Source organism: Rhincodon typus, chromosome 8, assembly GCF_021869965.1.
Source record: "Rhincodon typus isolate 14 chromosome 8, sRhiTyp1.1, whole genome shotgun sequence".
In the NCBI taxonomy this organism is placed as follows: Eukaryota; Metazoa; Chordata; class Chondrichthyes; order Orectolobiformes; family Rhincodontidae; genus Rhincodon; species Rhincodon typus.
In genome coordinates, this window is record NC_063339.1 from 86,822,784 (window position 1) to 86,836,162 (window position 13,379).

Genomic DNA, 13,379 nt, shown 5'->3' on the forward strand with positions numbered 1-13,379 from the left:
TTCCCTTCTCCTTCTCCCTCTGTTCCTGTCCCTCTCTCCGTTCCCCCGCCTCTGTCATCCTTTCCAACTCTCTCTCTCTCCACTCCCACCGTCCCTGTCTCTGCCCCTCTGTCTCCTTCTCACTCACTCTGACATTGTCTCTCTCTCACTGTCACCCTCACTCTGTGTGTGCCCCTCTCTCTCTCCCTCTCTCTGTCTCTGTGCCTCTCACTCCCACTGTCCCCCTCACTCTACCATTTTTCTTCCCTCTCTCCCCCTCTCTATCTCTCTCCCTCTGCCTCTCTGACCCCCCTCTCTCTCCACCTCTGTCACCCTCTCTCTCCACCTTTGCCATCCCTTATTCCCTAGCCCTTAATTTCTCACTTTCTCCCTCTAAATCGCTCTCTCCGTCTCTCGATCGCTTCTTCTTTTCCCTTCTCGCTCTCTCCCCTGTCGCCCTCTCACTCTCCCTCTGTCCCCCCTCTCTCTCCCTCTGAGCTTACAGGTGGATTTGGTTCAGAGTAAGGAGATTTGGAGCTGAGTGACTGTTGCTTAACTGAAACTGAAATTCATGAGCATAACATTGCAAAACAACTGCTGCTTGATGTAATTGTTGTCTCCTTGTTGTGATTGCAATTATGTCTTAACAGGCCTGATGACTGACTGAAACCTTGTCCACACAGACCATGTGTATGGTTTCTCTTCACTGTGAATGATGCTTTTTCCTTCCATGTTCAAAGGCTGGTGATATTCAGCTCCTGAGAATCAAGCATTGCTGGCAGCTCTTGATGTCATGTTTAATTTGAACTTTCTGTAAAATAAATTGAAAACAGGAAGAACTGGAATGAAATCTGCTGGATTGTCATAAAAACTCACCTGATCATTAATTGACAGGGCAGAAGTCGAAAACTAAAGGACAAACCAGGCAAACCAGACAAACTGGGAACAGTCTGCAGGAATTTCTGCAGAGCCAGCAGAGTTTGAGGTTCGAGTGATGCCACACAATGCTGTCTGTGTAACAAGATAAACGGTACAACTGGCTGACCATAGTCTTTGTCAGTTGAAAATTGAGACCATAAGACTTAGGAGCAGAAATTAGGCCATTCGGCCTATCGAGTCTGCTCTGCCATTCAATCATGGCTGATGAGTTCCTCAACCCCATTTTCCCGCTTTCTCCCCGTAACCCTTGATCCCCATGATAATCAAGAAGCTAGCTATCTCAGTCTTAAATGTACTCAATGACCTGGCCTCCACAGCCTTCTGTGGCAGTGAATTCCACAGATTCACCAGTCTCTGGCTGAAGACGTTTCTCCTCATCTCCGTTCTGAAAGATCTCCCCTTTACTCTAAGGCTGTGCCCTCGGGTCCTAGACTCTCCTACCAATGGAAGCATCTTCCCAACGTCCACTTTGTCCAGGCCATTCAACATTTTGAAAATTTCAATTAGATCCCCTCTCATCCTTCTAAACTCCAATGAGTAAAGTCCCAGAGTCCTCAAACGTTCCTCATATGTTCAGCTTTCCATTCCTGGGACCATTCTCATGAACCTCCTCTGAACCCACTCCAGGGCCAATACATCCTTCCTGAGATATGGGTCCCAAAACTGCATGCGATACTCCAAATGTGGCCTGACCAGAGTCTTATAAAGCTTCAGTAGTACATCTCTGCTTTAAAATTCAAGTCCTCTCAAAAATAAATGCCAACATTGCATTTGCCTTCCTGACAACTGACTCAACCTGCAAGTTTACCTTCAGAGAATCCTGGACTAGAACTCCCAAGTCTCTTGGTACTTCAGATTTCTGAATTTTCTCCCCATTTAGAAAATAGTCCATGCTTTTGTTCTGCTTACTAAAGTGTTTGACCTCACACTTTCCCACATTGTACTCATCTGCCATTTCTTTGCCCACTCTCCTAACCTTTCTAAGTCCTTCTGCAGCCTCGCCACTTCCTGAACACTACCTGTCCCTCCACCTGCCTTTGTATCGTCTGCAAACTTAGCCAGAATGCCCACAGTTCCTTCAACTACATCATTAATGTACAAAGTGAAAAGTTGTTGTCCCAGCACCGGCTCCTGCGCAATACCACTTGTCACCAGCTGCCATCCCGAGAAAGACCCCTTTATCTCTATTCTCTGCTTTCTGCCAGACAGCCAATCTTCTATCCATGCTAGCACCTTGCCTCTAACACCGTGGGCCCTTATCTTACTCAGCAGCTTCCTGTGTGGCACCTTATCAAAGGCCTTCTTGAAGTCGAGGTAGATAACATCCATTGGCTCTCCTTGATCTACCCTGTTCGTTACTTCCTCAAAGAATTCTAGCAGATTTGGCAGGCATGACCTCCACTTGACGAAACCATGCTGACTTTGCCCTATCATACTATACACTTCCAAATATTCAGAAATGTCATCCTTTACAATGGACTCCAAAATCTTGCCCACTACCGAGGTTAGGCTAATCGGCCTGTAATTTTCCGTCTTTTGCCTCACTCCCTTTTTAAACAGAGTTGCCACGTTAGCGATTTTCCAGTCCTCTGTGAATAACCTAGGCTTGTTGGAAAAGCATTACTGCAGGCAAGCAGAAATTCACGAACCACCTCCAGGTACATGCAATCCCCCCTTACGTACTGGTGAGACTGCACATGGAGAACTATATACAGTACTGGCTAGCATACTTAAGGACAGTTGTCAATACATACTGAGGGGACCTGACCAGGCGGATGCTGAAAAAAATGTTTGCTCTTAGGGGACAATCTTGAAATAGGGATCATAGTTTAAATATAAGAGTGAGCCCATTTAAAACAGAAACGAGGAAACACTTCTTCTCACTCAGAGGGTTGACAGTCTTTGGAATTCACTTCCTCAAAAGGCAGTAGTTGCTGAATCATTAAATATTTTTAAGGCAGAGGCAGATAGATTCTTGATGATCAAGATGATGAATAATTGTTGGGGATATGCAGGTACATAGAGTTGAGGTTGAAATCAGATCAGTCACGATTATATTGAGTGGCATAGCAGGCTCAAAGGGACGAATCGCCTACTCTTTTTCCTCAGACGTACGTTGGAATAAATCAGCGAACAAAGAAACTCGAGTCTTATCTAATTCCTGCGGGTGAGGAGAGTGTTTGAGTTCCCAATTCACCCACCCAGTGGAAATATTTCCATCTCTATCTCCCCGACCAGCTTCATTAACACCTTAATTTTTAATCAAATCATGCCTCAATCTTCTGTAATTCCAGGGAATACAACATTCTTCATGAGATGATGCATTTTGGTAAAAGGGTAGAGAACATACGAAATAGGAGCAGAAGTAGTCATTTGGCTCGTCGAGCCTCCAAAAGGTCATAGCAGATCCATTTAGGATTCAATTAAAAAATGTCTTTTTTTCAAAATTTGATCATGGAATGTGTGCATCACAGGGTGGCCCTAGTGACCTTTATGAAGATGCTGACCTGCCTTCTTGAACCACTGCAGTCCATGGGCTGTCGGTCGATCCACAATGTTGTTATGGAGGGATTTCAAGGTTTTGACCCAACAACAGTGAAGGAACAGTGATATATTTCCAAGTCAGGATGGCAAGTGGCTTGGAGGGAATTCATGCCCAACAAAGAATCTCAAAGATCTACAGCACAGAAAAACACCCTGCTAACTCTGTCTGATCTTGTTACTATCTTCCAAGTACTCTGTTAATACTCCTTTTAGAGTGGACTGTAACATTTTTCCCACAACCAGCATCATACAAATTCCCCATTTTCTCTGCCTCTTTCCTAAATACTAGGGTTACTTTAGCTACACTCAAATCATCAGGAACTCTTTCAGAGTCTGTACAATTTTGGAAGATAATACGAGTGCATCTCTTATTTCTCGGGCCGCTTTCTGAGGTACACTGGGATGAAGGTTATCAATTCCTGGGGAGTCATCTGCGTTAATCCCGTTATTTTACCCAATATCATTTGACTGCCAATACTAATTTCTTTCAATTCTACCTTCCCATTTAACCCTGTGATTTCCTCTTATTTTGGGGATGTTATTTGTGTTCTCCTTTTTGAAGATAGGAGGGTGTATTTAGTTCGTCTGCCATCACTTTGTACTCCATTTTTTAAATTCCTCTGTTTCCGATTGTAGGAGAACCTGAGTTCATTTTTATTAACGCTTTACTATCAATCTTGAATTAAGAGTTTAATATTGATCATGAAAGCATTAATCGCCAGGAAAATCCCATCTGGTTCACTGATGTCCTTCGTGGGAAAGAATGTCATGCTTACCTCCTCTGGCCTACATGTGATTCTAACCCAACAGCAATGCAGTTGACTCTTGACAGCCCTCTTAGCAATCATAGATGGACGATATATTTTGGCTTAGCCAGCGATGTCCGCATTCTGTGAATGAATAAAAGAAAACTATTGATTTGTGTGGTCATTGCAAGCATACTATCATACTCTATTTTCTGCCTTTTAATCAATCTCTTTGTCTCCCTTTGTTGAGTTCTAAACTGTTCTCAATCCTCAGGTGTGTTGATTTATTTAGCAAATTTAATACTAACCATCATTTCCCTTTTTTGCCATGGTTCCTACATTGTTCTTATGCCAGACTGGGATAAATAACTTTTGAACATAGATCATGGCAAACATTGAAAGACAATCTCACAAAACCCATGTAAATACTGATCCATGATTTATTACAGCTAGCTCACACCTCTCGTCATTCCAATTTTCTTTATTTAATGACAGAACTCTAGTCTCAGAAAGAATGACATCACTCTCCATCTTAATGAAGAATTCTATCTTATTGTGGTCACTCTTTCCTACGGGCCCATGCTCAAAATTATTATCAATTATTCATAGATCATAGAATCCCTACAGTGTGGAAACAGGCCCTTTGGTCCAACAAGTCTACACCGACTCTCAGAACCTCCCACCCAGACCCATCCCCTAAACTACACCTCCCTGAACACTATTGGCAATTTAGCATGGTCAATCCAGTTAGTCAGCACATCTTTGGACTGTGGGAGGAAACCAGAGTGCCCAGAGGACACCCATGCAGACACGGGGAGAACGTGCAAACTCCATACAGACAGTCGCCTGAGGCTGGAATTGAAACCGGGTTCCTGGCGCTGTGAGGCAACAGTGCTAACCACTGAGCCACAATGCCACCCTAATGAGAATTCCTTTCTCGTTAGGAAATACCCAGTTGCTTCCTCGCTATATTGATTCTTAAAACTGTTCCATATACATGCTAAGAATGCCTCCTGTGTCATATTGCTACAAATTTGATTTGCTCAATTTATGTGCAGATTAAAGTCACCCATATCTCAGCAAATCTCTTTACAAATGAAGCAGATATCTTTACATTTACATTCAATTCTTGCAATAATAAAGGATACAGCTGATTCGCTTACTTGACGACAAATAATGGGTCAATGGGCTGAGGACCGGCAGATGGAGATTTTATCTCCGGCTAATACATTCCCAAACTGAGCTATCCAGCAATAGATACAAGAGGAATAATCCCCCCACCTCCCGCCCCCCAGAATGAAAGGAACTATACAGTCCTCTCTCCTTACGGGTGGAAACAAAGAGAATCAATGGCATCATAAAGAAAATTAGATCATCATTTAAGTGAAATAAACTTTGGGCAAGGAGCAGGGGAAATTGAGAGATTGCATTTCTGTACAGAAAGTTGGTATTGATGAAATGAGCTAAATTATTCCGTTCACAATGAATCTAAGACTGATTCCTGCAACCGTTGCTCATAATAAAAACCAGGAATCATTGGAGTAAACCTGCACTGACCCCGAGGAAGGTCCAGGCTCTCCTTCCTAAATTGTGATACCCAGACTCATCCTCCGGGGCTGCTCTGCACACGGTTTCGAATTTCTTAGAACCTTTCCGGTGACACTGATCGCAGAAATCTTTTCCCACAGACACTGCAGACAAACATTTTACCTTGAATGCACGGCGAAAGACTGATGACACTGCAATGCTGCTAAAAAGGGTGACTCTGGTAGACTTTGCTGTGATTTTCTAGTTGGGACTGAAGATCTGGAAATCCTTCCCATTGAATGGGTTGTAAAACGAATGGACAGCCACCCCCTATTCCCAATTCCTTCGCCTCCACTGCATCTGCTCCCAGGATGAGGCATTCCACTCCCGTACATCTCAGATGTCCTTGTTTTGCAAGGACCGCAACCTCCCCCTGTCAGTGGTCGAGAACGCCCTCGACCGTGTCTCCCGCATTTCCCGCAACTCATCCCTCACACCCTCTCCACGCAATAACAATCAAAACAGAATCCCCCTCGTCCTCACGTACCACCCCACCAACCTCCGGATCCAACACATCATCCTCCGATATTTCCGCCATCTGCAATCTGACCCCACCACCAAAGACATCTCTCCCTCACCACCCTTACCTGCTTTCCGGAGGGACAACTCTCTCTGTGACTCCCTTGTCTGCTCCACACTCCCCTCCAGCCCCACCTCACCCAGCAGATTTCCCTGCAACCGCGGAAGTGCTGCACCTGCCCCTCACCTCCCCCCCTCACCCCCATCCGAGGCCCCAAGAAGACTTTCCACATCAAGCAGATGTTCACCTGCACATCTGCTAACGTGGTATACTGCATCTGCTGTTCCCGTTGTGGCCTCCTCTACATCGGGGAAACCAAGCGGAGGCTCGGGGACCGCTTTGCAGAACACCTACGCTCGATTCGCTCTGAACAATTGCACCTTCCAGTCGCGAACCATTTCAACTACCCCTCCTATTCCGCAGACGACATGTCCATCCTTGGCCTCCTGCAGTGCCACACTGATGCCACCCTAAGGTTGCAGGAGCAACAACTCATATTCCGTTTGGGAACCCTGCAGCCCAATGGTATCAATGTGGACTTCACAAGCTTCAAAATCTCCCCTCCCCCTACCGCATCCCAAAACCTTTTCTGATGAAGGGTCTAGGCCCGAAACGTCAGCCTTCCTGTTCCTATGATGCTGTTTGGCCTGCTGTGTTCATCCAGCTCTACACCTTGTTATCCCAAAACCAGCCCAGCTCGTCCCCGCCTCCCTAACCTGTCCTTCCTCCCACCTATCCCCTCCTCCCACCTCAAGCCCCACCCCCATCTCCGACCTACTAACCTCATTCCACCCCCTTGATCTGTCCGTCCTCTCTGGACTGACCTATCTCCTCCCTACCTCCCCACCTCCACTCACCTTTACTGGCTCCATCCCCGCCTCTTTGACCTGTCTGTCTCCTCTCCACCTATCTTTTCCTCTATCCATCTTCTATCCGCCTCCCCCTCTCTTCCTATTTATTTCAGATCCCCCTTCCCCTTCCCCTTCCCCTTCCCCATTTCTGAAGAAGGGTCCAGGCCCGAAACGTCAGCTTTCCTGCTCCTCTGATGATGCTTGGCCTGCTGTGTTCATCCAGATCTACACCTTGTTCTCTCAGAAATAATTCTCCCACTGGCCTGCAGCACGCCTACGGTGCATGCTCTGTTCACCTTGTCAGACCCGCCTTCTGGTTCATTGATTGGTTGGAGCTGTAACCCCGCCCCCCCACCTTCGCCGGTGGACGCTCGAAATCCAGCCCCGCCCCTGTGTCTCTCTGATTGGTTGGAAGATTATCCCGCCCCATCCATCCACTCAATGGATGTTCCTGGGGGCTGCCCTGCCCTTTGTCCTCTGAGTGGACAAGCAATTCCGTTGCCGTGTTCCAGTCCCATCCCTTGCCGGTTTCTATTGGTTGTTAGACGACATCAAACCGGCGTGCAAGCTACTGGAGCATGCGCACAGCTAATTGTGATTGTGAGCATGCGTGCCGGGAGCAATGAAAGGAATGAAATGTTCCTCCATGACATCCGCAAACGGTGAGTAAAGGTTAGAGAGAAGGGCAGTGTTGGTGCTATACGCCAGCAAGACAGTTGCATGATTGCCCAAACAGGGCATTTCCCGTTTCGCTGTAGAGACCCTAAGACTTCTTCCCTGAAACAGGCCGCGGGCCAATGCCGACGCCCCCGCATCTTGGTTTAGTGGGAAGTGCGCAGGCGCGGTTAGCATGGTGACGTAGCAGTGACGGCGGGGTCCCGTGTTGCCCCTCCCCCGGCTCCTTCTCCCAGCCCCAATTCTTATTCCTTCTGTCCCCAGTCTGCCCCAATGTCTCTGTCTGGGGTTCTGTAGTTTTGTTTTATTAGTCCTGGTGGGAGGGTTTACTGTGGTAAAAGTGCAATACGAAGGTCAGATGAAGCTGGATGTGATAAAAAGCAGTAATCCTACCAGAATCCAACTCCTGTAACCCCGTACAAGTTTACAGGTGTCTCAGCAGCTGGTTGTCTGAATCCTTCCTGCACATGGAGCAGGGGAATGGCCTGTCCCCGGTGTGGCTGCACCATTGGGTGGCCAGCTCAGGTGGGGAACTGATTCACTGTCATTGTCCTGATATTTCCACAGTATCTCCATAGGGTGGGTATCTGTTGTCTCTCCTGGCTGGGTGATTAGGTAAATTTTAATCCAATAGACAGAACATCCATATAGTTCCTGTCAACGGTGAGATTTTTATTTCAGTCTATGTTAAAGCTCTTTCCACCGTCAATTCACTGGAACACTCACTCAGTCTGTGTAATTGGTTACGAATCTTTCTACAGTCTACTGGAAGACCATATGTAATAGGAACAGGAGTAGGCCATTTAGTCCCTTGGGCCTGTTCTGCCATTTAATAGGATTGCGGCTGATCTGACATTCCTGATGCCCACTTTTCCAGCATTTTTCGTGTAACCTTTAATTCCCCTATTGATCAAGAATCTACCTATCTCTGCCTTAAAAATACACAAGGACTCTGCCCTGTCAGCTCTATGTGGCAAGAAGTTCCAAAGACACTCAGCCCTCTGAGATGAAAACTCTCTTCAATTCAACTTTGGATTATTCTGAGACTATGCTTTTTAGACGGAGATTAGCCAATGAGAGGGCCAATCCTGTCAGCATTTAACCTGTCAAACCACTTCAGAATCTGATTGCAGCAATGGCAGATGATCTCATTAAAGCAAAACTCCAATGCGTAGTGTTCCACTCACCCAGTCTGTGTCACTGGTTAAAGGTCTTTCCGCTGTGTACTGTATTAGAACTTTTGCTGAGATTTAAAAAAAAACATTTTTGGTTTGAATCTGAGAGCTGAACAGTGACCTCTGGACTGTGAGCAGCAGCTGTGTTAAAAAAGAATATAAAAGCTATAGTTTGTTGCTGAGGCCAGGCCTGGAAGTTAATTGCAGGTTGTTTCTTGAGCAAAACTCTGTAGACTACTTTGGTCATTAATGAAGACAGTATCTGGGAACTGGTACCAGCAAGTCTGGGAGAGAACATGGTCAAATAGAAGTAAGTGCCAGAGTTCTTTAGAACTGGGGCTTTCTGAGAAAAGGCTGTTGATGTGACAGCACAAAGGTTTGACAATCCTGTGTACCTGTGAAGCAACGCATCATGGAAACTGCTCAAGTAATCTGGTCAGTTTTGTTTTGATTTTTGAAAATTTATACGATGACTCTTTGTATGTCTGTCTTTGGTCCGAATGGGGCTGGAAACAAAGGTTATTGGTGTTAATCATTGCTGCATTCACCTGAGGAGTATGTGCAGTATGCTGTTGGGAGATGCTTGTGCATGTGCTAGTGACCGAGTCTGATGGAAAAGTGTCCACATGAGCGCCTTTGACACTGAGCTGGCTGCCAGTGTGAAAGAGGCTGGGAGAAAGACCACAGAGTGGAGGGAAAGAACCGAGCAGGGTGGGGGCGTGTGGTTTGAATATTGGGGTAATTCTTCTCCCATCACCCCACCACAAATCCCAGCCCATTGTTTCTCTCATTGCTCCCCTTTCCCACCCATCCCACCTCTTGCTTCCCCCAGTATCAGCAAACTTCCAAAGACATTTCCGACATACTGTGTTGTTTTTCTCAGCACATTCAACAACTTGACAACTGGATAGAAAATAAGAGACACAGCAGCCACTCCAGAAGCTTCCAAAATTACTCTGCATCTTCTTGAACTGCTGCAGTCCGCGTGGTGAAGATGCTCCCAGATTGCTGTTTGGTAAGGAATTACAGGATTTTCATCCAGTAGCGATAAGGTTGTGCTGATATCTGTGTCAGACATAATCATTTTGTTTTTATATCCCACCTTCATCAGAATAGAAACATAGAAAATAGGAACATGTTTAGGTCATTTTGGATTCTGGTCCTGATCCGCTAATCAGTTTGATTATGGCTGACCATTCAACTCAGTAGCCTGTTCCCACTTCAGATCCATTCCCTTTGATCCTTTAAGCCCTCACAACTATACATATTCTTCTTCTTGGAAACATTCAATGTTTTGACCTTATCTGCTTTCTGTGACAGCAAATTTCACAGGGTCACCAGTCTCTGTGTCAAGAAATGTTTCCTCGTCTCAATCCTAAACAGCACAGCCCTTTCCCTTAAACTGTGACTCTCTGTTTCTGGACTCCTCGCCATAGATATCATCCTTCTTGCATTTACCATGTTAGCCCTGTTAGAATTTTATTGGTCTCTGTGAGATCTTCCCTCATTCTTCTAAACGCCAGTGAATTTCATCCTAACCAATCCATTCTGTCCTCATACGTCTGTCCTGCCATCCCAGGAATCAGTCTGGTGAACTGTTGTGAATACCCTCCATAGCCAGAACATCCTCCCTCAGGTAAGGATTCCAAATCTGCACACAGTACTCCAGGTGTGGTCTCACTAAGATCCTATACAATTTCAGCAAGACATCCCTGCTCCTGCACTCAAATCCTTTCGCTATGAAGTTCAAAATACCAATCGCTTTCTTCACCTTCTGCAGCACCTGCATGCTTACATTCCAGCAGATTTGTCCTGCGTGATTTCCCTTTGGTAAATTCACGCTGACTGACTCTGTCCAGTCCTGTCACTGTTTTGCGGTGTTAGGTGAACTGGTCTGTCATTCCATGTTTTCTCTCCACCTTTCTTTTAAATAGTGAGGTTATCTTCATTATCCTCCAATCCATCGTAATTGTTTCAGAGTCGAGGGAATCTTGAAAGATGACCATCAATTTCCTCTATTTAGATTCAGGCCCCTAGTTTCAGAATGTATCCATTGTATCTCAGGCCACTTTAAGTACTCTGGGCTGTAGATTACCAGGTGCCGGGATTTGTTGGCTTTTAATCTCATGGATTTCTCCAATACCATTTCCCTACTAATACCGATACCATTCAGTTCCTGCCACTGATGTGTTCCCAGCATTTTAGGGATATTATTTGTGTCATCCTTTGTGATGACAGAACCAAAATATGTAGTTAATTAGTTTGCCATCTCTTTATTCCACATATTAACTTCCCCTGTTTCTGATTGTAAGGGATTTGTTTTCATTAGTCTGTGCTTCTCGACATATACTTTTAGGAGTTTTTACAATTAGTTTGTATGTACCCTGTAAGCTTATTCTTACACTTTATTTTCCCCCTCTTAATCAATCCCTTAGACCTCTCGTGCTGAAATCTGAACAGCTCCCAGTCTTCAGACCTGCTGCTCTTTTTTTGCCAATTCATAGCCTCTTCCATGGATCCAGTACTATCCCTAATATCCCTGGTTAGTCACGGCAGGGTCACCTTTCCTGGTTTATTCTGTGTCTGACAGGAATTAACAACAGTTGAAGTTCCTCCATGTGCTCTTTAAATGTTTGTTATTCCTTTAAAGTTATATTCCCCAATTTATTCACGCCTCATACTGTCGTATTTTCCTCTATTTAGGTTTTGGCCCCTTGTCTCAGAATCAACTTTGTCACACTCCATCTTAACGAGGAGTTCTATCACTGAGTTCTTCATCCTCCCATAAGGGGTCTCATACAGCAAGATTGCCAATTATTCCCTTCTCATTACACAATTAAAAATTTGATATTCAAGTTGTCATAGTCTCAGGGACAGAGAGAAGGCTAATGTGTTTTAACCTGAGAGTCACTGTGCCTCAGGCAAGAGGTAAGGTTAGGAATATAGCACCTTTATGGTGACCTTGGGCTGTACATGAATTGAGCATGTGCTGTTGGCGTCAAACTGAATCGCGACTCGTAAATCACCATCCAGCCAAGTGAGCTAACCCACTCCCGGCCATTACACAATATGCATTCGAGCTGGCCTATCTCCATTTGGGTCCTCAATGTATTGATCCAGAAAACCGTCTCATACACATTCTCGGAATTTCACCTCAATGCTATTGTTACTGATTTGATTTGCTCAATCTGTGCGCAGACTGAAGTCTCCCACAATAACCATAACACCACAAGATACAGGAGCAGAATTAAGCCATTCGGCCCATCGTGTCTGCTCCACCATTTGATCATGGCTGATATGTTTCTATACCCCATTCTCCTGCCTTCTGCCTTCTCCTGTACCATTGATTCCCTCACAAATGAAGAACCTATCTATCTGTGTTAAAAATACACTCCACAGCCCTCTGCGGCAATGATCTCCACAGAATCACCACCCTCTGGCTGAAGAAACTCCTCCTCAACTCAGTTCTAAAGGGTTTTCCCTTCACTGCGAGGCGATGCCCTCTGGTTCTAGTCTCTCCTACTAGTTGTAACATCTTTTCCACATCCATCTATCCAGGCCTCTCAGTATTTTGTAGGTTTCAATCATAGAGTCATACAGCATGGAAACTGACCCCTTGGTCCCACTAGTCCATGCCAACCTTGTTCCGAAACTTAACTAGTCCTATCTGCCTGCACTTGGCCCATATCCCTCTTAACATTTCTAATTCATGTACCTATCCAAATGTCTTTTAAACATTGTAACTGTAGCTGCATCGACCGCTTCCTCTGGAAGTTCATTCCACACAGGAACAACTCCCTGTGTACAAAAAAGTGTTGTCCCTCATGTCTTTGCTTTTCTTCTTTTACTTTAAAAAAATATGCCCTCCAGTCTTGAAATTCCACCCCCTGGGGAAGATATACCTTATCTCTACTCCTCAAGGGAAGGACTTGTACAATTAATAGTAGGGCCTAGTAGTGCTGTACCTAGGTACCTTTGTACCCGAGACAGTGCTGTAAGTGGCGATTTGTAAACTTTTCACTTTACTCATGTGAGTATGTGTGACAATAAAGCTAATTCAATTTGATTAAAGGTATGCCCCTTGTCTTGAAATCCCCACCTTGGTAACAGACACCTGTCATTCTATAACCCTAAGGATTTTATAAACCTCTGTTAGGTCAACCTCAAACTCTTACACTCCTGTGAAAGAAGTCCTAGCCTATTCAGTTTCTCCGCATAACTCAATCCGTCTGTTTCCAGCAGCTACCTGGTAAATCTCTTCTGAACCCGCTCCAGCTTAATAATGTCCTTCCTATAACAGGGCAACCAGGACTGGTCATAGTACTCCAGAAGAGACCTCACCAACATCCTTTACAACCTCAAT

General features: G+C 45.2%; 2 long non-coding RNA genes across 5 annotated transcripts in view; one reads left to right on the top strand and one right to left on the bottom strand.

The window, feature by feature from the left end:
* LOC109927561 overlaps nucleotides 1–6,494 on the bottom strand; it is a 9,542-nt gene extending 3,048 nt beyond the window's left edge. The window contains exons 1-3 of the long non-coding RNA XR_007262678.1: nucleotides 5,919–6,494; nucleotides 4,239–4,352; nucleotides 665–790 (exon numbers count right to left, since the gene is read on the bottom strand). This is a non-coding gene — a long non-coding RNA (uncharacterized LOC109927561). The remainder of the gene's footprint in view (nucleotides 1–664; nucleotides 791–4,238; nucleotides 4,353–5,918) is intronic.
* Nucleotides 6,495–7,699: 1,205 nt separating this feature from the next.
* The window catches only part of LOC109928957, a 19,086-nt gene continuing 13,406 nt past the window's right edge, over nucleotides 7,700–13,379 (top strand). Inside the window, exons 1-3 of one of the 4 annotated variants that reach the window (XR_007262660.1) lie at nucleotides 7,700–7,828; nucleotides 9,900–10,031; nucleotides 13,317–13,366. This is a non-coding gene — a long non-coding RNA (uncharacterized LOC109928957). Of the gene's footprint in view, nucleotides 7,829–8,157; nucleotides 8,367–8,738; nucleotides 9,452–9,899; nucleotides 10,032–13,316; nucleotides 13,367–13,379 lie in introns of those variants that run through there. The other 3 variants (XR_007262659.1, XR_007262661.1, XR_007262662.1) reach the window with 3 other exon arrangements.